Source organism: Papio anubis, chromosome 1 (genome assembly GCF_008728515.1).
Source record: "Papio anubis isolate 15944 chromosome 1, Panubis1.0, whole genome shotgun sequence".
Taxonomy (NCBI): domain Eukaryota; kingdom Metazoa; phylum Chordata; class Mammalia; order Primates; family Cercopithecidae; genus Papio; species Papio anubis.
The window spans coordinates 192,519,420-192,546,711 of record NC_044976.1 but is presented as its reverse complement, the minus strand read 5'-3'; the positions used below and the strand labels follow the sequence as shown (position 1 = coordinate 192,546,711).

Below are 27,292 nucleotides of genomic sequence, written 5' to 3'. Positions count from 1 at the left end.
TGGCTTATCTAGAAGAGTGGCAGAGCTACAGAACTAGGGAAATGTGAAACAGGCTGGAAGGAGGGAGGAAGAGACAAAGGAGCATTTTGGTGTTAATACAAGGGAGTTCAATGTACTAAGCTGGGAAAGCAGGTGAGCGAGGATGTTAGGGAGTGGTAGTCAGTGCAAAGGTGGTGAAGTCAAAATATTTGGGGACTTAGTGGTGTTGAAGAAATGTTGGGATTAAGATACAAGAAGGAAGGAGATACAAAGATAGGGCGCGCTGGCCAGGAACCAAGGTAACGCATGAGATGCCATGCATTGGTGATGACAATGTATGGTCATGAGAGATTCCAGATAGACTATTAAAATAATCCATGCAAGAGACGATAGTGGCTGGGATGGTTAGCAGAAGAGATGGTGTAAATATGATCATATTTGGAACTGAAATAGGGTGGAAAGAAGAGATCAGACCAATATTTAAAAACAAATAGTCTGCATGGATAGTGAAATCAGCAAGAATTATAGTAGAAGTAATGATGGAGAGATGAGAACCACATGCTAAAATATTCAAATAATGAAGGCCAGGATGTTTGGATTCTGGAGAGGGCTGCAACAGGAGAGGAATCTGGTTTCTGGTAGTATTACCTCAAGATCTTATCTTCAAAGTCTCTGTGTGGGGAAGGTCGGGGTAAAGGAGAAATAGCGGTTTGGAAACAGCAATAAAATTCAAGGAGGATGCTTAATCTGTTTTCAGACTCTCTGTATATGAAGTATGGGAAGCAAAATCTCTGCCAGGTGCCAGGTAACAAAGCATTTGAACCTCCGTAGTCAGCAGTAGAGGTTCTCAAGGTCTGGATCTCTTACTTTTTAAATTAATTATTTGGCTTAACTAAAATCTGTTGTGACTTGGCATTTGCATTGCTTTAAAATCTATGTTTAAGCATATTAATGTTTTGGTTTGTTTTAAATGGCACTAAATATGTCTCAGGACACGAAACACACAGAAACATTCTTACACATATACACACACCCACACACTCACACGCATAGATCTTCAAGAATATTTACCAAGCAACTAAAAAAATGTCATTTTTTCCTCAGAGTTACACATTTTTGGGGTGAGATGGTTGGTTCAAGTTAGTTCTCCTTCTGTGGCTGTGAACTTATATTTTCTCTATGTAAAGCTATTAGCTATAAAGTTATAACTATCAGAGGAATAAAAACTGGTACATGAATTCTCCATTTCCTTTTTTAAAAAATATTATACTTTAAGTTCTGGGATACATGTGCAGAATGTGTGGGTTTGTCACATGGGTATACATCTGCCATGGTGGTTTTGCTGCACCCATCAACCTGTCGTCTACATTAGGTATTTCTCCTAATGCTATCCCTACCCTAGGTCCCCACTCCCCAACAGGCCCCTGTGTGTGATGTTCCCTTCCCTGTGTCCATGCAGTCTCATTGTTCAACTCCCAGTTATGAGTGACCACAAGCAGTGTTTGTTTTTCTGTTCCTGTGTTAGTTTGCTGAGAATGATTGTTTCCAGTTTCATCCATGCCCCTGCAAAAGACATGAACTCATCCTTTTTTATGGCTGCATAGTATTCCATGGTTTATACGTGCCACGTTTTCTTTATCCAGTCTATCACTGATGGACATTTGGGTTGGTTTCAAGTCTTTGCTATTGTGAATAGTGCTGCAATAAACATATGTGTGCATGTGTCTTTATAGTAGAATGATTTATAATCCTTTGTGTATATACCCAGTAATGGGATTGCTGGGTCAAATGGTATTTCTAGTTCTAGATCCTTGAGGAAATGCCACACTGTCTTCCACAATGGTTGAACTAATTTACACTCCCACCAACAGTGTAAAAGCATTCTTATTTCTCCCCATCCTCTCCAGCATCTGTTGTTTCCTGATTTTGTTGTTGTTGTTGTTTGAGATGGAGTCTTGCTGTGTCACCCAGGATGGAGTGCAGTGGTGCGATCTGGGCTCACTGCAACTTCCACCTCCCGGGTTTAAGCCATTCTCCTGCCTCAGCCTCCGGAGTAGCTGGGATTACTGGCGTCCACCACCACACCTGGCTAATTTTTTGTATTTTCAGTAGAGACAGGGTTTCACCATGTTGGGCAGGCTGGTCTTGAACTCCTGACCTCGTGATCTGCCTGCTTTGGCCTCCCAAAGTGCTGGGATTGCAGGTGTAAGCCACTGCACCGGCCTGTTACCTAAATTTTTTTTTTTAATACTTTAAGTTCTAGGGTACATGTGCACAACGTGCAGGTTTGTTACATATGTATACCTGTGCCATGTTGGGGTGCTGCACCCATTAACTCATCATTTACATTAGGTATATCTCCTAATGCTATCCCTCCACCCGAACCCTCCCCACAATAGGACCCGGTGTGTGATGTTCCCCTCCCTGTGTCCAAGTGATCTCATTTTTCAATTCCCACCTATGAGTGAGAACATGTGGCATTTGGTTTTCTGTTCTTGCAATAGTTTGCTGAGAATGTTGGCTTCCAGCTGCATCCATGTCCCTACAAAGGACACAAACTCATCCTTTTTTATGACTGCATAGTATTCCATGGTGTATATGTGCCACATTTTCTTAATCCAGTCTGTCACTGATGGACATTTGGGTTGATTCCAAGTCTTTGCTATTGTGAATAGTGCCACAATAAACATACGTGTGCATGTGTCTTTATAGCAGCATGATTTATAATCCTTTGGGTATATACCCAGTAATGGGATGGCTGGGTCAAATGGTATTCCTAGTTCTAGATCCTTGAGGAATTGCCACACTGTTTTCCACAATGGTTGAACTAGTTTACAGTCCCACCAACGGTGTAAAAGTGTTCGTATTTCTCCACATCCTCTCCAGCACCTGTTTCCTGATTTTTTAATGATTGCCATTCTAACTGGTGTGAGGTGGTATCTCATTGTGGTTTTGATTTGCATTTGTCTGATGGCCAGTGACGATGAGCATTTTTTCATGTGGCTGTTGGCTGTATGAATGTCTTCTTTTGAGAAGTGTCTGTTCATATCCTTTGCCCACTTTTTGATGGGGTTGTTTGTTTTTTTCTTGTAAATTTGATTGAGTTCTTTGTAGGTTCTGGATATTAGCCCTTTGTCAGATGAGTAGATTGCAAAAATTTTCTCCCATTCTGTAGGTTGCCTGTTCACTCTGATGGTAGTTTCTTTTGCTGTGCAGAAGCTCTTTAGTTTAATTAGATCCCATTTATCAATTTTGGCTTTTGTTGCTATTGCTTTTGGTGTTTTAGACATGAAGTCTTTGCCCATGCCTATGTCCTGAATGGTATTACCTAGGTTTTCTTCTAGGGTTTTTATGGTTTTAGGTCTAACATTTAAGTCTCTAATCCATCTTGAATTAATTTTCATATAAGGAGTAAGGAAAGGATCCAGTTTCAGTTTTCTACTTATGGCTAGCCAATTTTCCCAGCACCATTTATTAAATAGGGAATCCTTTCCTCATTTCTTGTTTTTGTCAGGGTTGTCAAAGATCAGATGGCTATAGATGTGTGGTATTATTTCTGAGGGCTCTGTTCTGTTCCATTGGTCTATATATCTGTTTTGGTACCAGTACCATGCTGTTTTGGTTACTGCAGCCTTGTAGTATAGTTTGAAGTCAGGTAGCATGATGCCTCCAGCTTTGTTCTTTTGGCTTAGGATTGTCTTGGCAATGCGGGGTCTTTTTGGTTCCATATGAATTTTAAAGTAATTTTTTTCCAATTCTGTGAAGAAACTCATTGGTAGCTTAATGGGGATGGCATTGAATCTATAAATTACCTTGGGCAGTATGGCCATTTTCACAATACTGATTCTTTCTATTCATGAGCAAGGTATGTTCTTCCATTTATTTGTGTCCTCTTTTATTTCACTGAGCAGTGGTTTGTAGTTCTCCTTGAAGAGGTCCTTTACAGCCCTTGTAAGTTGGATTCCTAGGTATTTTATTCTGTTTGAAGCTATTGCGAATGGGAGTTCATTCATGATTTGGCTCTCTGTTTGTCTGTTACTGGTGTATAAGAATGCTTGTGATTTTTGCACATTGATTTTGTATCCTGAGACTTTGCTGAAGTTGCTTATCAGCTTAAGGAGATTTTGGGCTGAGACGATGGGGTTTTCTAAATATACAATCATGTCATCTGCAAACAGGGACAATTTGACTTCTTCTTTTCCTAACTGAATACCTTTATTTCTTTCTCTTGCCCGATTGCCCTAGCCAGAACTTCTGACACTATGTTGAATAGGAGTGGTGAGAGAGGGCATCCCTGTCTTGTGCCAGTTTTCAAAGGGGATGCTTCCAGTTTTTGCCCATTCAGTATGATATTGGCTGTGGGTTTGTCATAAATAGCTCTTATTATTTTGAGACACGTTCCATCAATACCAAATTTATTGAGAGTTTTTAGCATGAAGGGATGTTGAATTTTGTCAAAGGTCTTTTCTGCATCTATTGAGATAATCATGTGGTTTTTGTCTTTGGTTCTTTTTATATGCTGGATTACATTTATTGATTTGCATATGTTGAACCAGCCTTGCATCCCAGGGATGAAGCCCACTTGGTCATGGTGGATGAGCTTTTTGATGTCCTGCTGGATTCGGTTTGCCAGTATTTTATTGAGGATTTTTGCATCGATGTTCATTAGGGATATTGGTCTAAAATTCTCTTTTTTTGTTGTGTCTCTGCCAGGCTTTGGTATCAGGATGATGTTGGCCTCATAAAATGAGTTAGGGAAGATTCCCTCTTTTTCTATTGATTGGAATAGTTTCAGAAGGAATAGTACCAACTCCTCCTTGCACCTCTGGTAGAATTCGGCTGTGAATCCGTCTGGTCCTGGACTTTTTTTGGTTGGTAGGCTATTAATTATTGCCTCAATTTCAGAACCTGTTATTGGTCTATTCAGGGATTCAACTTCTTCCTCGTTTGGTCTTGGGAGAGTGTAAGTGTCCAGGAAATTATCCATTTCTTCTAGATTTTCTAGTTTATTCGTTTAGAGGTGTTTATAGTATTCTCTGATGGTAGTTTGCATTTCTGTGGGGTCGGTGGTGATATACCCTTTATCGTTTGTTATGGTGTCTATTTGATTCTTCTCTCTTTTCTTTTTTATTAGTCTTGCTAGCAGTCTATCGATTTTGTTGATCTTTTCAAAAAACCAGCTCCTGGATTCATTGATTTTTTGGAGGGTTTTTTGTGTCTCTATCTCCTTCAGTTCTGCTCTGATCTTAGTTATTTCTTGCCTTCTGCTAGGTTTTGAATGTGTTTGCTCTTGCTTCTCTAGTTCTTTTAATTGTGATGTTAGGGTGTCAATTTTAGATCTTTCCTGCTTTCTCTTGTGGGCATTTTAATGCTATAAATTTCCCTCCACACACTGCTTTAAATGTATCCCAGAGATTCTGGTATGTTGTATCTTTGTTCTTACTGGTTTCAAAGAACAATTTTATTTCTACCTTCATTTCGTTATGTACCCAGTAGTCATTCACGAGCAGGTTGTTCAGTTTCCATGTAGTTGAGCAGTTTTGATTGAGTTTCTCAGTCCTGAGTTCTAGTTTGTTTGCACTGTGGTCTGAGAGACAGTTTATTATAATTTCTGTTCTTTTACATTTGCTGAGGAGTGCTTTATTTCCAACTATTTGGTCAATTTTGGAATAAGTGTGATGTGGTGCTGAGAAGAGTGTATATTCTGTTGCTTTGGGGTGGAGAGTTCTATAGATGTCTATTAGGTCCACTTGGTGCAGAGTTGAGTTCAATTCCTGGATATCCTTGTTAACTTTCTGTCTCGTTGATCTGTCTAATGTTGACAGTGGGGTGTTAAAGTCTCCCATTATTATTGTATGGGAGTCTAAGTCTCTTTATAAGTCTCTAAGGACATGCTTTATGAATCTGGGTGCTCCTGTATTGGGTGCATATATATTTAGGATAGTTAGCTCTTTCTGATGAATTGATCCCTTTACCATTACGTAATGGCCTTCTTTGTCTCTTTTGATCTTTGATGGTTTAAAGTCTGCTTTATCAGAGACTAGGATTGCAACCCTTGCTTTTTTTTTTTTGTTTTCCATTTGCTTGTTAGATCTTCCTCCATCCCTTTATTTTGAGCCTATGTGTGTCTCTGCATGTGAGATGGGTCTCTGAATACAGCACACTGATGGGTCTTGACTCTTTATCCAATTTGCCAATCCGTGTCTTTTAATTGGACCAGTTAGTCCATTTACATTTAAGATTAATATTGTTATGTGTGAACTTAATCCTGTCATTATGATATTAACTGGTTATTTTGCTCATTAGTTGATGCTGTTTCTTCCTAGCATCGATGGACTTTACATTTTGGCATGTTTTTGCAATGGCTGGTACCTGTTGTTCCTTTTTATGTTTAGTGCTTCCTTCAGGATCTCTTGTAGGGCAGGCCTGGTGGTGACAAAATCTCTAAGCATTTGCTTGTCTGTAAAGGATTTTATTTCTCCTTCGCTTATGAAACTTAGTTTGGCTGGATATGAAATTCTGGGTTGAAAATTCTTTTCTTTAAGAATGTTGAATATTGGCCCCCACTCTCTTCTGGCTTGTAGAGTTTCTGCTGAGAGATCTGCTGTTAGTCTGATGGGCTTCCCTTTGTGGGTAACCCGACCTTTCTCTCTGGCTGCCCTTAAGATTTTTTCCTTCATTTCAACTTTGGTGAATCTGACAATTATGTGTCTTGGAGTTGTTCTTCTCAAGGAGTATCTTTGTGATGTTCTCTGTATTTCCTGAATTTCAATGTTGGCCTGCCTTACTAGGTTGGGGAAGTTCTGCTAGATGATATCCTGCAGAGTGTTTTCCAATTTGGTTCCATTTTCCCCATCACTTTCAGGCACACCAATCAGACATAAAATTTGGTCTTTTCACATAATCCCATATTTCTTGGAGGCTTTGTTCATTTCTTTTTACTCTTTTTTCTCTACACTTCTCTTCTTGCTTCATTTCATTCATTTGATCTTCAATCGCTGATACTCTTTCTTCCAGTTGATCGTTACTGAAGCTTGTGCATTTGTCACGTAGTTCTAATGTTACGGCTTTCATTTCTGTCAGTTCTTTTAAGGACTTCTCTACATTGGTTATTCTAGTTAGCCATTCATCAAATCTTTTTTCAAGGTTTTTAGTTTCTTTACACTGGTTACATAGTTCCACCTTTAGCTCTGAGAAGTTTGATCGACCAAAGCCTTCTTCTCTCAACTTGTGAAAGTCATTCTCTGTCCATCTTTGTTCCCTTGCTGGCAATGAGCTGCGTTCCTTTGGAGGGGGAGATGCACTCTGATTTTTTGAATTTCCAGTTTTTCTGCACTGCTTTTTCCCCATCTTTGTGGTTTTATCTGCCTTTGGTCTTTGATGATGGTAACGTACTGATGGGTGTTTTGGTGTGGGTATCCTTTCTGTTTGTTAGTTTTCCTTCTAACAGTCAGGACCCTCACCTGCCGGTCTGTTGGAGTTTGCTTGAGGTCCACTCCAGACCCTGTTTGCCTGGGTATCAGCACCAGAGGCTGCAGAAGATAGAACATTGCTGAACAGCGAGTGTTGCTGTCTGATTCTGGCTCTGGAAGCTTCGTCTCAAGGGTATAACCAGCCGTGTGAGGTGTGAGGTGTCGGTCTCCACCTAGTGGGTGATGTCTCCCAGTTAGGCTACTCAGAGGTCAGGGACCCACTTGAGCAGGCAGTCTGGCCGTTCTCAGATCTCAACCTCTGTGCTGGGAGATCCACTGCTCTCTTCAAAACTGTCAGACAGAGACGTTTACCTCTGCCGAGGTTCCTGCTGCTTTTTGTTTAGCTATGCCCTTTGTTTAGGTGGAGTCCACAGAGGCAGGCAGGCCTTCTTGAGCTGTGGTGGGCTCCACCCAATTTGAGCTTCCCAGCAGCTTTGTTTACCTACTTAAGCCTCAGCAATGGCATATGCCCCTCCCCCAGCCTCACTGCCACCTTGCAGTTAGATCTCAGACTGCTGTGCTAGCAATGAGGGAGGCTCCATGGGCATGGGACCCTCTGGGCCAGGTGTGGGATATAATCTCCTGGTGTGCTGTTTGCTAAGAACTTGGTAAAGTGCAGTATTAGGGTGGGAGTTACCCGATTTTCCAGGTGTTGTGTGTCTCAATATCCTTTGGCTAGGAAAAGGAATTCCCTTCCCCCTTGCAATTCCCAGGTGATGCCTTGTCCTGCTTCAGCTCTCACTGGTCGGCCTGCACCTGCAGACCAGCATCAACTGTCCAACACGCCCCAGTGAGATGAACCTGGTATCTCTGTTGAAAATGCAGATATCACCCATCTTCTGTGTTGCTCATGCTGGGAGCTGGAGGCTGGAACTGTTCCTATTCGGCCATCTTGGGTGTGCCCCACCTAACTTTTTAATGATTGTAATTCTAACTGGCATGAGATGGTATTTCATTGTGGTTTTGATTTGCATTTCTCTAATGACCAGTGATGATGAGCTTTTTTTTATATGTTTATTGGCTGCATAAATGTGTTCTTTTGAGAAGTGTCTGTTCACATCCTTTGCCCAATTTTGATGGAGTTGTTTTTTTCTTGTAAATTTGTTTATGTTCCTTGTAGATTCTGAATATTAGACCTTTTTCAGATGGATACATTGCAAAAATTTTCTCCCATTCTGTAGGTTGCCTGTTCACTCTGATGAGTTTTCCCAACACCATTTATTAAATAGGAATGCTTTCCCCATTGCTGGTCTTTGCCAGGATTCTTAAAGATCAGATGGTTGTAGATGTGTGGCATTATTTCTGAGGCCTCTGTTGTGTTCCATTGGTCTATATATCTGTTTTGGTACCAGTACCATGCTGTTTTGGTTACTGTAGCCTTGTGATATAGTTTGAAGTCAGCATGATGCCTCCAGCTTTGTTCTTTTTGCTTAGGATTAGTTCCATATGAAATTTAAAGTAGATTTTCTAATTCTGTGAAGAAAGTCAATGCTAGCTTGATGGGAATAGCATTGAATCTATAAATTACCTCAGGCGGTATGGCCATTTTCATGATATTGATTCTTCCTATCCATGAGCATGGAATGTTTTTCCATTTGTTTGTGTCCTCTCTTATTTCCTTGAGCAGTGGTTTGTAGTTCTTCTTGAAGAGGTCCTTTGCACCCCTTGTAAGTTGTATTCCTAGGTATTTTATTCTCTTTGTAGTAATTGTGAATGGGAGTTTACTCATGATTTGGCCCTGTTTGTCTATTATTGGTGTAGAGGAATGCTTATGATGTTTGCACATTGATTGTGTATCCTGAGACTTTGCTGAAATTACTTATCAGCTTAAGGAGAGTTTGGGCTGAGATGATGGGGCTTTCTAAATATACAATCATGTCATCTGCAAACGGAGACAATTTGAATTCTCCATTTTCTGGTGTTATGTTCCCTAGTGTCCCAGATATCATCAGCTTTTAGTTATGATATTGTCCTAGCAGTGTTAATGCTGGGACTGCCAGGAATTAATGCCTCACCTGAACCTCTTGCTAAGCCCCTTTCCCCAGGTATTTCTGCAACTTCTCCAGTGATCTTTTACGCCTACCCTTGAAAGTCCTTCTTATATCTCCCTGTGGCTTCTGTTGCTGTGGGAACCAGCTGCCCTCATTATTAGTGGAACCTCTATTCCTCCGTATTCTGTGAGGTATGTGCCAAGCTGAGTGCTGCTTTTCTCCTGCTTGAATCCATCTCATGGTGTAGATCCTTGGCAATTGACGTGGGCTCCTGATGCTCTTTGGATATAAGAAAGAGAAAGTGCATTCCCTCTAGTTGTTAGAAATCGGGAGGGTCCCACAAGAGAATTGCTTGAGCCCTGACATGTTAAAGAGAGGATCATTTTTCAGTAAATTCCACAGTCCCTTTTCTCCTAGCCTCATGTGTGTATATCAGGGCAGCTGAGTTAAGGCAATTTCCGAACAGCTTTGTCATAAAGAATGTAGAAACTGTGACTCCTCTCCTGCTTTGAGACTTTGTTGCTAAGTGTATTCATCATAATGGAGTTATTTTTTAAAATGTCAGATTCTGTCCCATGGCCCTACAGTCTCTCACTGCCACCTGACTTCAGTGACAGCCTTTTCCCCACAGCCCCTAAAGCAAAGGGAGTCCTTTAGCAATTTCTGCATATATCTCGGTGCCAATTGTGGATCCCATATAAGTTTTTTCTTCTTTCTCTCAATTTTTCTAATTTCACCCCACTCTCAGCCTCACTGGCACTGTTGTGGATCAGGGGATGGAAGTAGATGCTTAGTGGGAGGGGTGTTGCCACCTCCACCTCACCATGAGATGAGACCACTGCCGACATCTCATTATAACGTTGTTCCGTCAGATCAGATGATAGAATCTCATCTAGGCATAAGCTGAGGCAAAAATTCATATTAAGAGCATAGGGACCTTCACGGAGAATGTGTAGAACCTAGACTTACGCACATTCCATTTCCTATCATTTTTGACTCAACTGGGTTAGACCCAAGTTACTCAGTCTGATGAAAACCACAGATTCCTTTCAGTCTTAGTTCTCATTGATCATACTTCCAGTCGGTCCCAGGTATCCCAGTAGGCCACAGTTCTTAAAGAGTATACGGTTTTAAAGCATTTTTTCTCACCAGTACTTACAAATTTCTCCTCCTCAAAACATAAAAGGTAAAATTATGATAATAGTAAACCTAGAGAACACACAATGGTAAAAAAAAAAAAAAAAAAAAATCTATGGTCTTATCATCGACAGATTTCCTGGAGTTGAAAATAGAAAAAAAATTCTCTTTTGCTTTCCCTTCATGCCTCTGTGATTTCTTAAAAGTTGAATTGGGATCACATGTAATTTCATACTTTCCTCTAAAAATATTAAGGGTTATAAAACCAGAGATTTAAGATTCTGTTATTGATTAATTTGACTGAAGAAGTAAAAAGACAAAACAAAATTGTATTATAGCTAATATAAAACATCTCCATTACTGATTTTCTTAGAAGCAATCCTGGAAACTTTTTTCAGAGGCTGACCCCTTCCTCATCTACGACTTCATCTACCACCACAAGAAAAAGAAAAACCAATGAAATAAAAAATGTGAGGTGACATTTTCAATTTTGTCCTGCCTCAATGTAATGGAAACCCTTTACCTTCACTTCCAGTGAGTAAGTGGCCAGTTGCTATGATTGGTAGGTTCCATTGCACCCCTGAGATGCTGGGAAAGGGACAAATCATAAATGCTACTCAATAATTCTGATTTTAGTGAGATTTTTCTCTCCACCCAGGAGATGCCTACAAAATGATTCATGGGTGCTTTGAACAGGATTGGCCAACTCTTATTTCAAGAGAATTGAGAAAAGGAGATTTATGATGACACAGTCTGCCTGTTTTCCAGGCTGATGTTTGCAATATGTTTTAGAGAGCAAGTCAGTTCTGCTGCTATTTCATTCTCCTGGCAGGCCTTTGCCTTCTACATGGCAGGGTCCCTTCATGTGGGAAATTAGCTAACAAACTTGAGATTGGCAAGAAAGACAGGCATGTAAATTCAATGTAATAAAGAATGCATTAAGGCAAACTTTCATAAAAACTAAAAAATATGCACTTATTTTTGACAATGCATGATTATATACCCAGTGACAATGGGTTACATGAATAAAGGGTTCATACGTGCTGATTTCTGGAATGCCTGCCGTCCCACTATCTTTTTTCATTTTACCCGCTCTAACACCTCCTCTTTCATGCTTAGATTGGGAAAAGAAATGTAAAATGAAGCACAACAGGAAAGATCATTCATCGGGTTCAGGAGGAGCTGAGGCAAATTGTAAGTTAACAGTCTGACAGGTAAAGCTGCTGCTCTTCTGAAATTTACTGTCCAATTTTGCAGCCCAAATTGGATTGGGTAAAGTTGTATCCAGGGGACTTTTACAAAAGGAAAGTATTCAGGCTGATCTTGCTCTGTGACTTGAAGCCTACTGCCCTGCCCTCTCTTGCAAGGCAAACTACGCAGATAAGTCCCATACATGGCAGTACCGACAATAGACCATGGAGCTAAGGGCCTCTCTTATTCCTTTTGCAAGCCAGCAGTACTCACAGCTGGTGAATTTGCCATTTTCTGAGATTGTCAGAGAGTCATATATAGCAAATATATATTTCAGTTGACAAGCAAAAGTGTGCAAGAAACAACTTTCTTTGTTTTCCAAATCTCTATTTAATGTTATTTTCAAGCCCATTTCACTAGGATTGAACAACATAGTCTCACTCAATTTGGAGTCTCCTCTTCCTCCTGCCATTCTAGCCCTAGACTTGAGTCTAAGTCTCAGATGATGTGAATAAAGCTGACACTTCCTAACAAGAGCTCATTCCGACTTTGGTGCTTACAGGTACCCATTGTTCCACACTGGTCGTCACTGTGACATCCCTAAATCACGTCCACATGACTCTTTCCTCTATTTCTGAACTATGGAGTTATCCTACTGCTTTTACGCCCCATTAGGGGTTCCAGAATTTCCGCTAGGGGCCTAAAACTCTAGCAGAAATTGCTATCCATCTGCATAGTATGGTCCTGGCCCAGAGAGCAATCCTCTTGCTCATTTCATTATCCATAACTTATTTCATGACTCACGTACCCATGACTCCTCTCCTTTTAACTCAGAAGCCCATTTTCTCTCTTTTCCCTTTAAGATTCTGTAGCACAGGGCCAGGCTCACGCCTGTAATCAAAGCACTTTGGGAGGCCGAGGAGGGTGGATCTCCTGAGGTCAGGAGTTTGAGACCAGCCTGGCCAACATGGTGAAACCCCATCTCTACTAAAAACACAAAAATTAGCCAGGACTGGTGGCACACATCTGTAATCCCAGCTACTCAGGAGGCTGAGGCAAGAGAATCGCTTGAACCTGGGAGGCAGAGGTTGCAGTGAGCCGAGATCGTGCCACTTCACTCTAGCCTGCACAAAAGAGCAAAACTCTGTCTCAATAAATAAATAAATAAATAAATAAATAAATAAATAAGATCCTGTAGCACTCATCTAGCACTTGATAAAAGGAACTGTCTTATTGTTGAGCTTTCCATGAATGCTTGCAGGACATTTTAGGGATGGGCTCCTTTCCCTTTACAGTCTAACGAGCATCCATATGCCTTCCTCATATAAATTATCTTGAAGCTAAAAAGTCCACATGCTCATGTAGAGAGGCAAAGAAAGGAAGCACAGGTAATGGGAGAAGAACGAAGGTTCATGTTATAGGCTATAAAGATCATGCATCAACAAGTAAAAATCATGCCACACACATATTTTCTCTTCTGCACTGCATTAATAAGCTCAAAGGTAATATCTCTGTGTTAAGCATCTTTTGTTTATTTCAGCCCAATGACTCATTTGATGGATGATAGTTGTGCTGTAGGCTGACCTGATTACAAGTGCAATGAAATCACAAGGAGGAAATTAAAAAATAAAACTTCCCACCAGAACATTTATTCTCAAGATAAATCGGGAAACAATATCTGTGAATATGATTAATGGATAAACCCAAAGATGAGTCCTCTGTCATCTCTTTTTTGGTAACTCACAGCAAGTTTGGTTCAATTCAGTCCACGTTTGTTGACTTTCTACATATTGCTGCTGTATGAGTCTCTGGTGATACAGAGAAGAGACAGACATGATTGTGGAGTTACAGTGCTTGGAATTTCTTAGCAGGCGGGCATGCTACATAGATATAAATATAAATACAGATATTCAAGAAACTATTATTTTCTTAAATAAAATACTCATTTTTGAGGACAGTACCCCAAGAGGTATTTTAGTTGGAGAAAAAAAAATATATATATATACACACACATATATATATAAAAAATGTATGGTGCTTTCAGGTGGGCTGGAAGTGGGCTGCAACTTCACAAGCCAGGAAACTCATCCAAAAAACGAAATAGATGCTGTTTAGGGGTAGTTAACTAAGGAGCAATTTTATGCTAAGGAGCAATTTTATGCTGTATACAGACCTTTATTTAAAATCCAAAGGTTCGCTGTTATTTGGGCAAGTCTTGAATTGGGTACACATACATATGCATAATTATCTAAACCCAGACATTTTCAAAAGCAAAAGGGGGTGCTATTAATAATGATGCTGTGAGAAAAGGAGGCATAAACCTGAAAGTATGGCTTTCCACGTCTTGCGGAACTGTCAGAGTTAATGAAAATAATATAAGGGCTAACTAAAACAAACAATGACACCTCTGAAACAAACTTCTCCTGAATGGAATATCACAGCTGCCACAGAAGTAGTCATTTCGTATTTGTGGTAAGAATGAAGCAGTCTCCCCAGAATAATTCCACAAACATACTTCCTCCCTCCAGAATTCACTGGTTGCAAATTCCCTGACCTGGGGGTTTACTGTTCCCAGATCTGAGGCTACCACAATATTTACTTGGTCTTGGGCTGATAGGAAAAAAACTTCAGAAAGATGATGAGTATTAGATACCAAGGAAACAGTATTAGTTGAGTGTGTTTCTTTGCATGAGGCATTGAATTTGTGAGTGATGCTGAGGTTTGAATGTATATTTATGTAACTTCACTGTAGGCTATTTTAGTAGCATTACATATTATTCCTTTTATAAAATAGTATATAATACTTCTTGTAGATCATTTAAAAAATATAAAAAAATACAGAAGAAAATAGAATCATATGTAGACCCCAGAGAGAGAACATTTTGGTACCTTTCCATTGGTATATTTCATGTAGTTGAGATTATACTGTACATGAATTTGTTTTCTTCCCTTTCCATCTACTATTATACTACTTTAATGCAATTATTATACAATATTCAATAATGGTGATATCTAATGTTTATGGGTGCTAATTTATATGATATAATTTAACCCATGTGACAGTCCTACAAGGTAGGCATGTTCATGAACCCATTTTGCAGATGAAGAAACTGGGCAAAGTTTGGTGAGGGAATTTGTTCAAGGTTTCACTACACTTAAAACAGATCTTGGGATTGAACCAAGTCTGAATGATACCAGAGTTCAGGTGCTTAACCAACAGGCTGTGCTGGATCAGTTAAGTTTTGGTTGTGAAAATAGAAGCCACTCTAAGTTTTTTCACTATAAAGGAATTTGACATAGGGAATAAGGCTTATACAACCTTTATATATGCCTCCCATTGGAAGGAAGCAATGGTCAGGAAGGCTCTAGATCTAGAAACACAAATATTGCAGTGATACCACTACTACTGAGCTGAGCTGCTTGCAGAACCTGGGAGCTGCTGGCAAACCCCCACATCAGCCATTCGCTGACACCCAGACACATGCCTAGATCTTCTACTAGAAGCAAAGCAATGGCCCGCTTTTTCTTCTGCTTTGCAAACTTCACAAAGTGCCACGCCAATGATATTCAAACAGGCCCTTGAGAAACGTGGTTTCCATGCTTTCAGCCTCTGTCGTACAAGGGGAAAGTTTAGAAGGACAGAAAGAATACGGAACATCCACAGATAATATCAGGCTCACAGGTTATAAGACAAACCATAATTTACCTAATTTTTCTATCATTGTGCATCTAGGTTGTTTCCTAGCCTGTGGCTACACGTTTCACTGGCTCATATGCCCACCTGCATATATCTTAGCCACACACCCTGTTTCAGTTCTTCCAGGGAGAACTGAATATGCAGGTGGGCATGTGACCCAGGGAGAACTGAAATTGGAGTGTGTGGTTAAGATATACCCCAGGTGAGCTCACAAATGTTCTGCTCTTCCACTGCAGGCCACCTGCTGATGCTTACTGTTCAAACAGCCGCTTGAGGGCAGCACCTCCCCACTACCACAGACGCTGGCACCCGACATGGTGATGCTGGCTTGTCTCCCTAGGTTAGGCCTCCCCATCTTCCTAAAGCTGCAGACTCTCAGGTTGCCAAGGCACATCTTCATCCATCTGTGCTGAACCCAACCAAGGTTCTTCGCCAAGTGAAGAACGCTCTGCAATAAGTCTTCTAACTTCTTCCCTGAGTACTAAACAGAGTTTTCAGGCCTCTCTGTCTCATTTATAGAAACAGTTACTTTAGTGTCTGAGGGTCATTCTCTCTCCCTTGTGGCTAGACTGATCTATGGGCCTGGTCGGAGGCACATGTCTCATTGTCTACCGTCTATTCATCTCTATTGCTTGATGTCCAACCTCTGAGAAACTCTTTCTTTGATGAAAATCAACTCATGGAAAAAACAAAAACAAAACCAAAAAAATTCCAGTTAACTGCCAGCTCTGACACTTCACAACACATGCATTTATTGTTGGAACCCTTAGGTTCAGAAACTTTCTGTATATCTACTGCTACAATGAAAACTTTGGCCATCACTCTTTGTTCACATTCTCTCCTTAGAGAAGGCTGTGATACATATTGGCAAATTTCTTCCAAAAGATCACAGCAATTCATGCTTCCACCATCCAGTGACAGTGCCTATATTTGTACCCTGGTCACTGCACTCGCCATTGAATGGTATTTTATCTGTCTATGGAGACATTATATTTATGTGTGAGTGTGTGCATGCATATATATATATACACACACACACATATATGTGCGTGTATATGTATATATGGGTGTGTATTTCCCTCAGGATGTTCTGTTCACCATATTAAAATAAATCATGCCTCAATTCTCTCTGCTATCTCCTTGACACTCCAAAACACTGAGCCTTCCAAAAATGTGAGAATGGCAACAGCCCCAACATATCTGTTTACTCCATTGTAAGTGTGATAATTGCAGCTGTTGATTGATTGCAAGGTATTCTTCCAGAGGTTGAAGGGGTATATTGCTAAGGAGTAGGTTTAACTGCAAGTGACCAAAAAGCCAAAATAATAGTGGCTTAAACTAGACAGATTTTTTTTTTTATCTGTCATCTAGGGACAAAATCAGTAGTTAACCAGGCCAAGGCTGGTATGAGATTCCTGGAACCCAGGTTCTCTTCATTTTTAATTCTCAAGTTTGCATCCACTTTCCATCCAGCAAGAAGAAGAAAAAGGAAGAAAAAGATGTGTTTCCTCCTTCAAAAGACATTTTCTAGAAGCTGCATGCATAACCCCAAGAATATAGGTAAGTTCAGCTGCAAGAAAGTATGGGAAATTCAGTCTTTATTCTATGTAATTGTTTTCCAACTAAAAATAAGAGAAGTTAAATAAAGAACAGATATAAAAAGACAAATAGAAGTCTCTCACCTGCAGGTATATAAGGTATGAATATCTGTTCTTAAATTACTCACAATTTACTTATTTCCTGGAAATCCTGGGTTCCTCCTTTACATGGTAAACACAATGTTGTGGATAATGGCCTACTTCTTTCTTTTTTTAATTATAGTCTGATTTTCCTTTGACATAGCTTATAGTTTCAGAGATGCTTCAAATTCATTTTGGACTTCAAGTGGCTGAAGTTTCTCATACTTTACTTTCTTTCCTAGCCAGCCTTTCTGGACATTGATTGATCTGAGAAGAAACACTCAAATGCAGCTGGTAAGTTGTGAGCCTGGAGGTTTGTTTCATATCTTTTCCTTGACAAAAGAAAGATGACAGTGTACTAAAACATGAGGAAACAGAGAAATTGAGAAAGAGGGAAATGAAGACAATGAATATAACCTCGATTATTCAAATTAAAAAACCTAGTTTGGCCATTCCAGGGAACTTTAATGGAGATATACGTAAGTGGGCTCAGGGCAGTTTACAAAGGCAGGATTTCACCATGGTATGTATGTGGTACATCTCAGAAAATGCACAACAGAAAAAAATTTAGGTAATATAATTTAGTAAGTTATTGGTGAGATGAGTAAAGATGGTGATATAAGCTTTATTGACTAGCAACCATAAATAAATAACAGGTATATCTCAGGCAATGAATCTCAGAAGTGTTTCTTATCACTCATAACCACTTGGCAAATGGTCTTTCTACTGTCCAATTGGTTGGGAAAAATTTCCCTATTTAATTTTACATCCATCTTTATTTCCAGCTTTCTCATCTTTTGCCTGAACCATGCATATAAGCAGTGTGCCTTACTCAAGAAGCATTTTCTACATGAAGCAATTTGTGTATAGTTGATACCCAATTCAGATACATACATTGATTGAGGGCTTTTGTCTGAGGATTGTATTACTAGAATGTGCCTTAAAAAAATCTATATACCACATCTGCTAGGATGACTATAAAAAAACAAAACCAGAAAACAACAAGCATTGGTGGGGATGTGGAAAAGCTAGAATTCTCATACATTGCTGGTGGGAGTGTAAAATGATGCAGTCCTCATAGAGAATATTATAGTTTGGTGGTTCCTCAAAGAGCTAACCATAGAATTATAGTATGACCAAGAAATTCCACTCTGAAAAAGAATTGAAAACAAGAACTCAAACACATACTTGTATGTCAATATTCATTGCAGCATTATTCTCAATAGCCAGAGGTGGAAACAACCCAATGATCTGGCAACAGATGAATCAATAAACAAATGTGGTACATATGTACAATAAAGTATTAGTCAACCATGAAAAGAATGAAGTTTTGATATATGCTACAATATGGAGGGAACCTAAATACATTATACATAATGAAATAAGTCAGACACAATAGGACAAATATTGTATAATTTCACTTATATAAAATATCTAGAATAGGCAAACTTATAAAAAGAACATAGATTAGAGATTACCAGTGGCCTAGGGGAGGGGGAATAGGGATTTATTGTTTAAAGGGTACAGAGTTTCTGTTAGGTGTGATTAAATAGCTGTGGAGAAAGATTGTGAAGATGATTGCATAATCTGATGAATGTAAAATTAATGCCATTAAATTATTCACCAAAAATGGTTAAACTTACAAATTTTATTATATGTATTTTACCATAATAAAAAAAAAACATTTACTTTAATCTTTCACATTGAAATGCGGCTATGGTTTGAGTTGGTCTCCTTCAAATCTCAACTGAAATTTCACCCCCAAGGTGCCAGTGTTGGCAGTGGGTCCTAGTGGGAGGTGTTTGGGTCATGGGGGAAAATCCCTCATGAATGGCTTGGTGCTATTCTCATGGTAGTGAGTGACTCTCCCTCTGGCCAGACTGGATTAGTTCTCATGGGAATGTTCCCACAGGAGTGGGTTTTTATAAAGCCAGGATGCCCCTTGAGTTTTGTCTGTTTGCAGATGTCTGCTTCCCCTTTGACCTTCTCCATCATGTTATGATGCAGCTCTAAAGCTCTTTCCAGAAGCCGAGCAGATGCTGGCACTATGCTTTTTGAACAGCCTGTAGAACTGTGAGTTAATAAACTTCATTTCCCTATAAATTACTCAAACTCATGTATTCTGTTATAGCAACACTAAATGGACTAAGACACATAGTATTCCATTTTATAGTTTACAAAGGTTTGCCACATCTGATTTAATTCTCATATCCCCACAAAGTGGACAGAATATCTAGTATTCCCTGAATGCACTTGACCCCTACTTGCCCTGACCCTGCTTTAATGATGATAAAGCTGAAGTTTAGAGAACTTAGTGAGTTGCAGAGCCACATTGGTACGCAAGTCCTTAGACTCCCTGCTCAGAGTTCAAATGTTGATGCTCTTAGGAATTCAAGCGTTGGAAATTGTTCTGAGGTCACTGATCTGCGGGTACCCTTATGTAAGCTGTCACTATAGACTTTTAGCCTCTGGTTAAGATTGGCCTCCACCTCACCTCCACTTTAGGCATCTGAATACCTGACTGAATGATTGTTTGGGGTGTCAAAACAGGCCTGGAAAGAGATTTAACTTCAGAGTTCAAGGTGCTCTATTCAATAAGATGAAGATGAACAGGAGAAGATACCCAAAATATTAAGTAGTTATCTAGAGTAGATCCAATGACTCCCAATACTGGGGCACAACATGAATCAGCATGGGAAACTAGGACTTAAGACATCCTGGGAATTGTTGTTCAGGGTCTAAGACTTTAAGAGTCATTGGAAGCCTATTCTACCTATTTAATCCTCACAACAATGAGGGGAGGGAGAGGAGCAGGAACTGTTTTCCACATTTTATAGCTTAGGGAAGGTTAGAGCTTGTCTAAGGTCATACAATCAGAGGGTACCAAGATGAAAATAGAACTCAGGTGTCCAGACTTCTAGATCAGGGCTCTTTCCGTTAGGTTGCAGCTGACTACTTCTAGAAGACCAAGTCCAATGCCCAGTAAATGCCATGTAGAAGGCGGCTGTTACTATTCTAAGTTTCAGGCGGGGGATGGGGACAGCCAGGAGTGGAGTGTGAGGATGCCATCCCGGATATGGAGTCATTTTTCATGACTTATGCCACTCTAACTGGCATAAACAAGACATAGCTGAAGATTAAATGTCCTGAACATTATTAGTCCATTAGATTTCTTGACACCTTTTCCCGTAATGCTGTCTTGTTTACATTCCCAATCAGGTTTTGCTTATCAAGTTTCTAAAATGTCCATGAGGAGTTGTCCTCTTCCTTACCAATACCCAAGGAGCAAATACTGGCTTGTATACTTTGGGAAGAAAAAAGATTTCTTTTCAATTGAAAGCTCAAGTTGCCAAGAAGAAATTGCTTTACCACCTCTACCCTTTCTTTGCGGTACCAACTTGTTCCAGTCTGCCCCACAACTTTCCTGGCTGAAAGTCTGTGTCCTCCCCTTAATCTAGGGAAACTTGGGGTGGTTGATCACCCTACGATGGACCTAATTTTCTTCACTCATTCTCCTCTCTGAATCCATACCCCATCTGTTCCTATATTTAAGACTAGTTTTTGAGAACTGGATCCTGCTGGGGATGGGAGCATGGTCACAGCAAATAGGAATCTTAGCAGTTAGTCCTGGGCAGAGGGTGATGTGGTTTTTTTGGCTGTCCCAGTCTAGGCATGTTGTGTTGATTGTAAGCAGTTCCTTCTTCCTGCCTCTGCAGGTGATGAACCCTACTCTATAAAATGCTTTGTCCTCATTAGAAAGACATTCTGTGGCTCAATTCCATCTAACAAGGGCAGATGGATTGGTGAACTGGGCTTGATAATCTTTGCTCTGTAAGACGAGGAGAATCCACATGAAGCTGAAGTGCAGATATTTTAGGGCCTGAGCTTCCTGGGGTGAGACTTGAAAGGCTCCCAGGGAAGCAACAGAGTGGCTGTGGCTGGTCAGAGGCAAAAGGATGAGATCTTGGCGCCGTGCACTCTCGCCAGCAGGAAACTGGGACTAGCCCATGGCCCCAGGGAAAATTCTTAATATTGTCACTGTAGAACATTCTAGTAAAGCCAGACGGGAAGCAATTACTGACAAGGTCAGTCTATGAAGTGAGGTAATTGAGAAGATTCAGCACAAACCAGTTTGTCCTTCATTTCTCTTGGCAAAGTAGATTTGATGATTTTGGCCGGCTTTACCCGGCTGGCGATTGTCGCAGCAGGTTGGGTGAGGCGCTGTGCTAGCAGAGAGGTCAAAGCACTGACTCACAGGCCTCCTTCTCAAGTGTCCCTATTTCCTTAGGAAGAAGAGTTCGCTGTCCATGGTTAGATCAGGCTGTCTTTCTGACCTGTCACAGGGTATTTGTTGTGCTGGGTTTGTCGTTTCAGGGCGTGACTATTTGACAGTTCCGGAGGGGAGGACCACCTAGTAGCATTTCAGCTTTCACTGTCTCGCCAGGGGTTTTAATGATAGAGATGAATTCACTGCATGTGTGCACGGGGCTTATGTAAGCTGTAAGCAGTAGCGCAGAGTGGAGAATGGGAAGACATGCGGGGGCGGCACCGCAGTGCAGATCAGAGCTTGGAGAGCTGGGCTGAGTTCGCAGCACATGGAGGTGCAGCGACTGCAGGCTGCAATGCAGAGCCAGTCAGAGAGCCTGCAGTAGGGGCGAAGGGGGCAGCTTAGGAGCTTCTAGGGGTGGCGCTGGGGCATAAAGCCCTAATTTGGCCCTGTTCAGAGGGGAGGGCTGGGAATGGTGGGGAAAACTGCCCTAATGGGGCTTGTTTGTAACAATGGGTGGGGTATGAAGTGTGGGAGGTTGCTGAGGAGACAGAGGGGAGAGGGAAAGGCCAGAGACCCTGGAGCTGCGGTGGAGGGGTGCGGTATTAAAGCAGCAGTCCCCTGTAACTGATTAGCTGAACAATTTCACTTTATGGGCTTCTCCTTTTCTGTCTGCTCAATCTACTTCTTCCTCCCCACCGTCCCTGCTGCTCCCCCCGCCCTCCAAATTCTTTCTTCTTTGTAATCCCAGCCAGACTCCTCCCCATCTTGGACTTTCCTAAACCATGGCATACAGCTGCCCACCCCAGCACCTAGCACATAACACCTTTCCTTAATGTCTCAGTGGGGTGATGGGCAGATATTTCTGCTGGAGTCATCATGTTTGAGGATGCTCAGGATCTCAGCTGAGTGGCCACCTCCATGTAACACCAGTCTACCCCAATCCCACTATCTTTATTTGAGCTTATTCTGCGTAAGGAACTGGGCTAGGTCCTTCAGGGAATGTTGCTGCCCTCTCGGGCTTGCAGGATAGTGGTAAGAAATAGGACAAGAGCTCAAATAAATAAAGCATCCAGCCGAACATGGTACCTGAACACCTTGAGGAAGGATGCAAAGTGCTGTGTGTGTGTGTGTGTGTGTGTGTGTTTTCTATAGGTTCAAATACCTAACATCTCTTTCTTTCCAGCTGATTTACTGCTTTGCAGGAACAGTATATGGATTACTTTTTTTTCTAATCTCTAAATCCGATGGGGTTTTCAATAGGGTAAAGGCTGGAGATATATCTCAGTTTCTGTCCAACTTCAATATATTTACTCTCTTTTTGATCTAGCAGAGAAAGCTTGCCTTTAAAATCAGACAGACCTGGCTGTAAATCTTGGCACTGCCACTTACATGCTTTGTGATGTGGGGCAAGTAACCCCACTTGCCATCTGTTTTTGCATCTGTAAAACAGGGATTAAATAAAAAGTGGTTAAGGAGCACAGGCTCTGGGGTTAAACTGTCTGGGCTTGAATCCAGAATCCACCAAATACTGTATGATCTTGGGTAAGTTGCTTAACTTCCTGGTGCATCAGTTTCTTCATCTCAAATATGAGAATAATAATAGCACCTATCTCATAAGGTTACTGTAATAATGCAGTATGTCAATACATGCAGAGAGCTTAAAATAGTGGCCGGTATAGAGTAAGTGTCTTCTAATAATGATGGAATCAATATCAGTTATATCACAAGAATGCTTTGAGATATAAGTTAAACAACATACATAAAAATATCTGGAAAATACATATGAATATCTCTAAATATCTTCTTCCCTTATTTATCATGAGTTGGAAACCACAGAAAAACCTTCTGTTCTAACATTCTGTAGCACATAATTTAGTCTAATATGAACAGATTTTTTTCTTTTTTGCTACTTTTCTTTAAAAAAATAGAAACTTGAGTTGATATAGTGAGTGATTACTAATATGATATAATAACTGTTAACATTAAGTCAGAAAGTTATGCTAAAGTGCAATTTTCAAAAGGTAAAATCATGACTCACGTGTAAATGTAACGTGAATAAATGTCAAAAATTTTACTTAACCCATTAATTAATTAGGGAATGAGTAAGATGCTAAAATGAGTTCAAGGAGAATTTGAAGAATAACACACACACACACACACACACACACACACTCAGGAGTGCTGAAATGAATTTGCTAAAAAGATAAATGACGAGTTAATGGGTGCAGCACACCAACATGGCATATGTATATATATGTAACAAACCTGCACGTTGTGCACATGTACCCTAGAACTTAAACTATAATAATAATTAAAAAAAACCAAAAATGATAGAAAACTGATTAATAGCTTGTAATGCAATAAAGTCAAATGTTTGGTGTTAACTTGTTTTACAGGATGAAAATCAATCAAATTCTACCAATCTACCTGCATTTCTTTAGATAAGAATAATTTAATTTACTCTCAATTTTCTAAAACTTAAATTCTATTCCTTCAGGGTTGTAACATTAGCTAGTGAATGAAAACAGTCAAAGGTGCACACCCTGTGGAATCAGATGACCCCCAAGAGTCTGCTAGCCAGTGCTCATCCCCTCACTGAAAGGGCCCCCAGAGCCTCATAATTCAAGGCAAATCAAAGAGAAAATACCTTTGGAGTTAGGGATAGGGGAGTTTAATTTGTGAAAAGTATACTTGTCAGTTGATTCTATAACATAAGGAGAATCTGCATTTGTGTTGTTACCTTGTCACACACCTTGGATTCCTAGGTTCAAGACTACCATCCCTAAGATGTGAGATATCTGTAGAGGCCACTGAAGTGATGGCTGGTGCCAGAGGCTGCTTTTTGCTGACTGACTTATCAGAGAGACTGCATGGCCTAATAACTCCTCTTCCAGTGGCATTGCAGACTTGAGAGAGAAATCAGGCCACAAGTCTCCAGGGCCTGCAATAGGAAACCCAAGAGGGGTGGGGAGATCCAGACCCCAGGTAGCAGGTTGATGGATGCTAAGCTGCTGGGCCACAGTTCAGGGTAGCTCTCTCTTCTGACTTCTTTCTGGGGCTCCCAGGAGTGCCCATCACAACTCCTTGAGCCATATTCATATTAACATGTTCAGTCTCTATCATAAAGTAGCAGAAAATCTCTCTGACTTTTTAAACCACTGTGGGTGTAATCATGGGCTAGTGGAGATGCCTAGAATGAGCATGATTAGGACTCCCTGGAAAGTTTTCTCCAAGAACTCAGGCTGAGTGTGTCCTTACTTTCCAGAAGGGAGTCAGCTATGTTCCTCAAAGCATGGCCTGAGAGCCCCCTAAGTGTCAATCACTTTGAATGTTACCTCCAAACTCATGCGGATGAGGACACTTAAATAATCAGTGGGCCACATGCTCTCTTTTCTCCTTTTTTTGGAGCTCAGATCAGCGAGTTTCCCAGTCACCAATGGGAGGAGGAAGGGTGAGAGAGAGACGGTAGACACAGAGGCTCTTGGTTTGAGATACTGGGTGATATGGTAAACTGACCACAGAGCTCCTCTATTCCTTTTGAGTTTAGGGAAACCAGGGAGAAGTGAGGGAAAACACAGTGGAGTAAATCAAGTATGATTTATTCATGGACTGGCAAGGAGCTCTCTCTTCTTTGCTTGGGCCACATAATTAAGTCTAATTAATGGAAAGTGATTGTAGAGGGAGTTCAGAGCCTATTTCCAGTTGTCATTACCCAAAGACAGCAATCAAAATGTAGATGAGCTTTCTCTATGTTACCCCGGGAGGGAAACACAGCTTCTTGATAATGAAGGGGAAATGGCAAATGGATGCTGCTTGTGGCTTCCCTATCCACAGTGGCTGCCAGGGTGATGGTGTGGGATGGAGGACCAGCAGGCCCACTTTGTGTTCTGAAATGATGCCACCCTGTCTCCTCTGTCTGCTTTCTGCCAGGACAGCCTGAGTGCTGCACTACTGCTCTCTTCTCACACTGCTGGGAGACAGGGAAGAGGCGAAGGAGTCTTGTTTCTTCCTCCCTTCACCCCAACCTCAACAAAGATGAGCCGCTAAGTAGCTTTCCCCCAAAGTACACCAGACAATCGGGATTTTTAACCAGAAAGGGCACTTTGGAGCATTGCAGTTTGGCAGCATTAGAGATCCACTCTCATTATGACCTTCAATCTCAATAATTAGAGCCTTCTCATCTAACTAAACAAAGAAGATCTGGGGCAGCATGGGACGGAATTAGAAATAACCACCAGGAGATCCGAGCCCAGCCTGAGGAGGACAGCCCGGTGCTATAACCCAAATGGGAGAAAACGGATCAGATGGAGGCAGACATCTTCCCTATCTGCATTAGTTTTTATTATTTTTGAAAAACAGAAAAATCACTCCCAACAAACCCCTCTGAAAACAAATCAGCCTGGGATGAAATTTCCAGTGCACCTCCTCCCCTGACAGGATCATAAATTAACCCTGGGCGGCAGCAGCTGCTGGGGCATCACTCTGGCCGCTTCCAGCCTGTCCCAGGAGAGCCCCCTACAGCCCCTCCCTCCCCGCCTATGTCAGCGCCGCTAAATTTAGCTCTTCCAGCATGTGCACAGTTTATATTTAGTGCCTAAAAGTCAGAGTTCAATGTACAATTCATCAAGTCATCAATCATCCCTCTATCCAAGCGACACATTATAGAAAAATCCTTTCAAAAGACTGGCTTGCTCTCCACAAGGGGTAGAAGCCATTCTAAGAAGGAATTCACTGGGCCAGAGGGGTTTTCTCCTCACCGTGGTGTGTGAGGAGTGCCTGAGAATGCCAAGCCTGGAGTGGGGGTGAGTGGATGGGGAAAGAAGAGAGGGAGGGGGAGGACTCAGAGAGTGGACAGCAAGCCCCACTACACTCAGTCTGTCCCTGCTGAAATTCAGGCTGCTGGCTGTGGGTCTTAAGGCCCCTGCTTAGATGTCCCTTCCTGTTGGCAGCTTGCCTTGAGACCCTGCAAACAAATTAGGAGCCACCCACTGCACACAGTGTTTTCTCTGCCACTCTCAATAGCAGCAAACAAATCTCCGAGGATGTTGCTGAAATGCAGGTTCCCATTTGGTATGTTCCTGCCTGCACTTCTAACAAGCTCCCATGAGATTCCCAGGCTGCAGGCAAGGTCCACAGCTGAGAGGCAAGGGCTCTGCTATAATCGCCTGGCAATGTGCTATCTTCTGTCACAGACCGTAAACTCCCTGAGGACATTGACCTCACATGCCCCTGATACAAAGTCAGTGCTCAATAAATATTTTTAATGTATGAAAACAGTGATCTGACTCCTCAGGAAGGTCTTCTAAAGCCGTCTCCTATTTTGGTTCACTAGCAACAGGAGCAGCTAAAACGTATAGGACTTTATCATTTAGAAAGCATTTTGAAATTTACTTTAATCCTTATGGTCACCTCATGAAATATTATTGTTGTTGTTGTTATCTTAAAGTAATTTTCTAATAGAAAAAAACCCGAGAGAAAGTAAACGATTTAGCAAAAATCACACAGCTTCAAAGCACAGAGTCAAGAATCAAATTCTGGTCTTCCGGCTCAAAAGCCCAGTCAGGGAGCCCAGTGGTGCTGTGGATGTGCCCTTGGCCAGGGACGGGAGAATGTGCCTCCTCCAGAGCATGGCCCGAGAGTGAGGCAGCTTTGAGTCTTCTTTGGGGTCCTCCAGAGACTCTGGAAAGGAGCTTAGGCCTGAAGCAATGTCCATGGAAGGGGGCCAGAGCTCTTGCTAATCTCAAGGAGTAAAAGGCTTGGGTAGGGCAGTGGAGGGGCTGCTCTGGGGCAGAGCTGATGCCAGGCTGACCAGCTGCAGCAAGCTCAGATGTTCCCTCCGGGGCTAAGCGTGTATGTTCATGGCTGAAGGAGGATGT

The 27,292-nt window shown here is 41.2% G+C and overlaps 1 long non-coding RNA gene across 3 annotated transcripts in view; it reads left to right on the top strand.

Annotated features, from left to right (window-relative positions):
* Positions 1-27,292, top strand: part of LOC103879922 — a 53,546-nt gene that overhangs the window by 2,845 nt on the left and 23,409 nt on the right. For all 3 annotated transcript variants that reach the window (XR_002518907.2, XR_004180071.1, XR_640717.4), the window contains exons 2-3: positions 16,941-17,027; positions 17,389-17,440. This is a non-coding gene — a long non-coding RNA (uncharacterized LOC103879922). The remainder of the gene's footprint in view (positions 1-16,940; positions 17,028-17,388; positions 17,441-27,292) is intronic.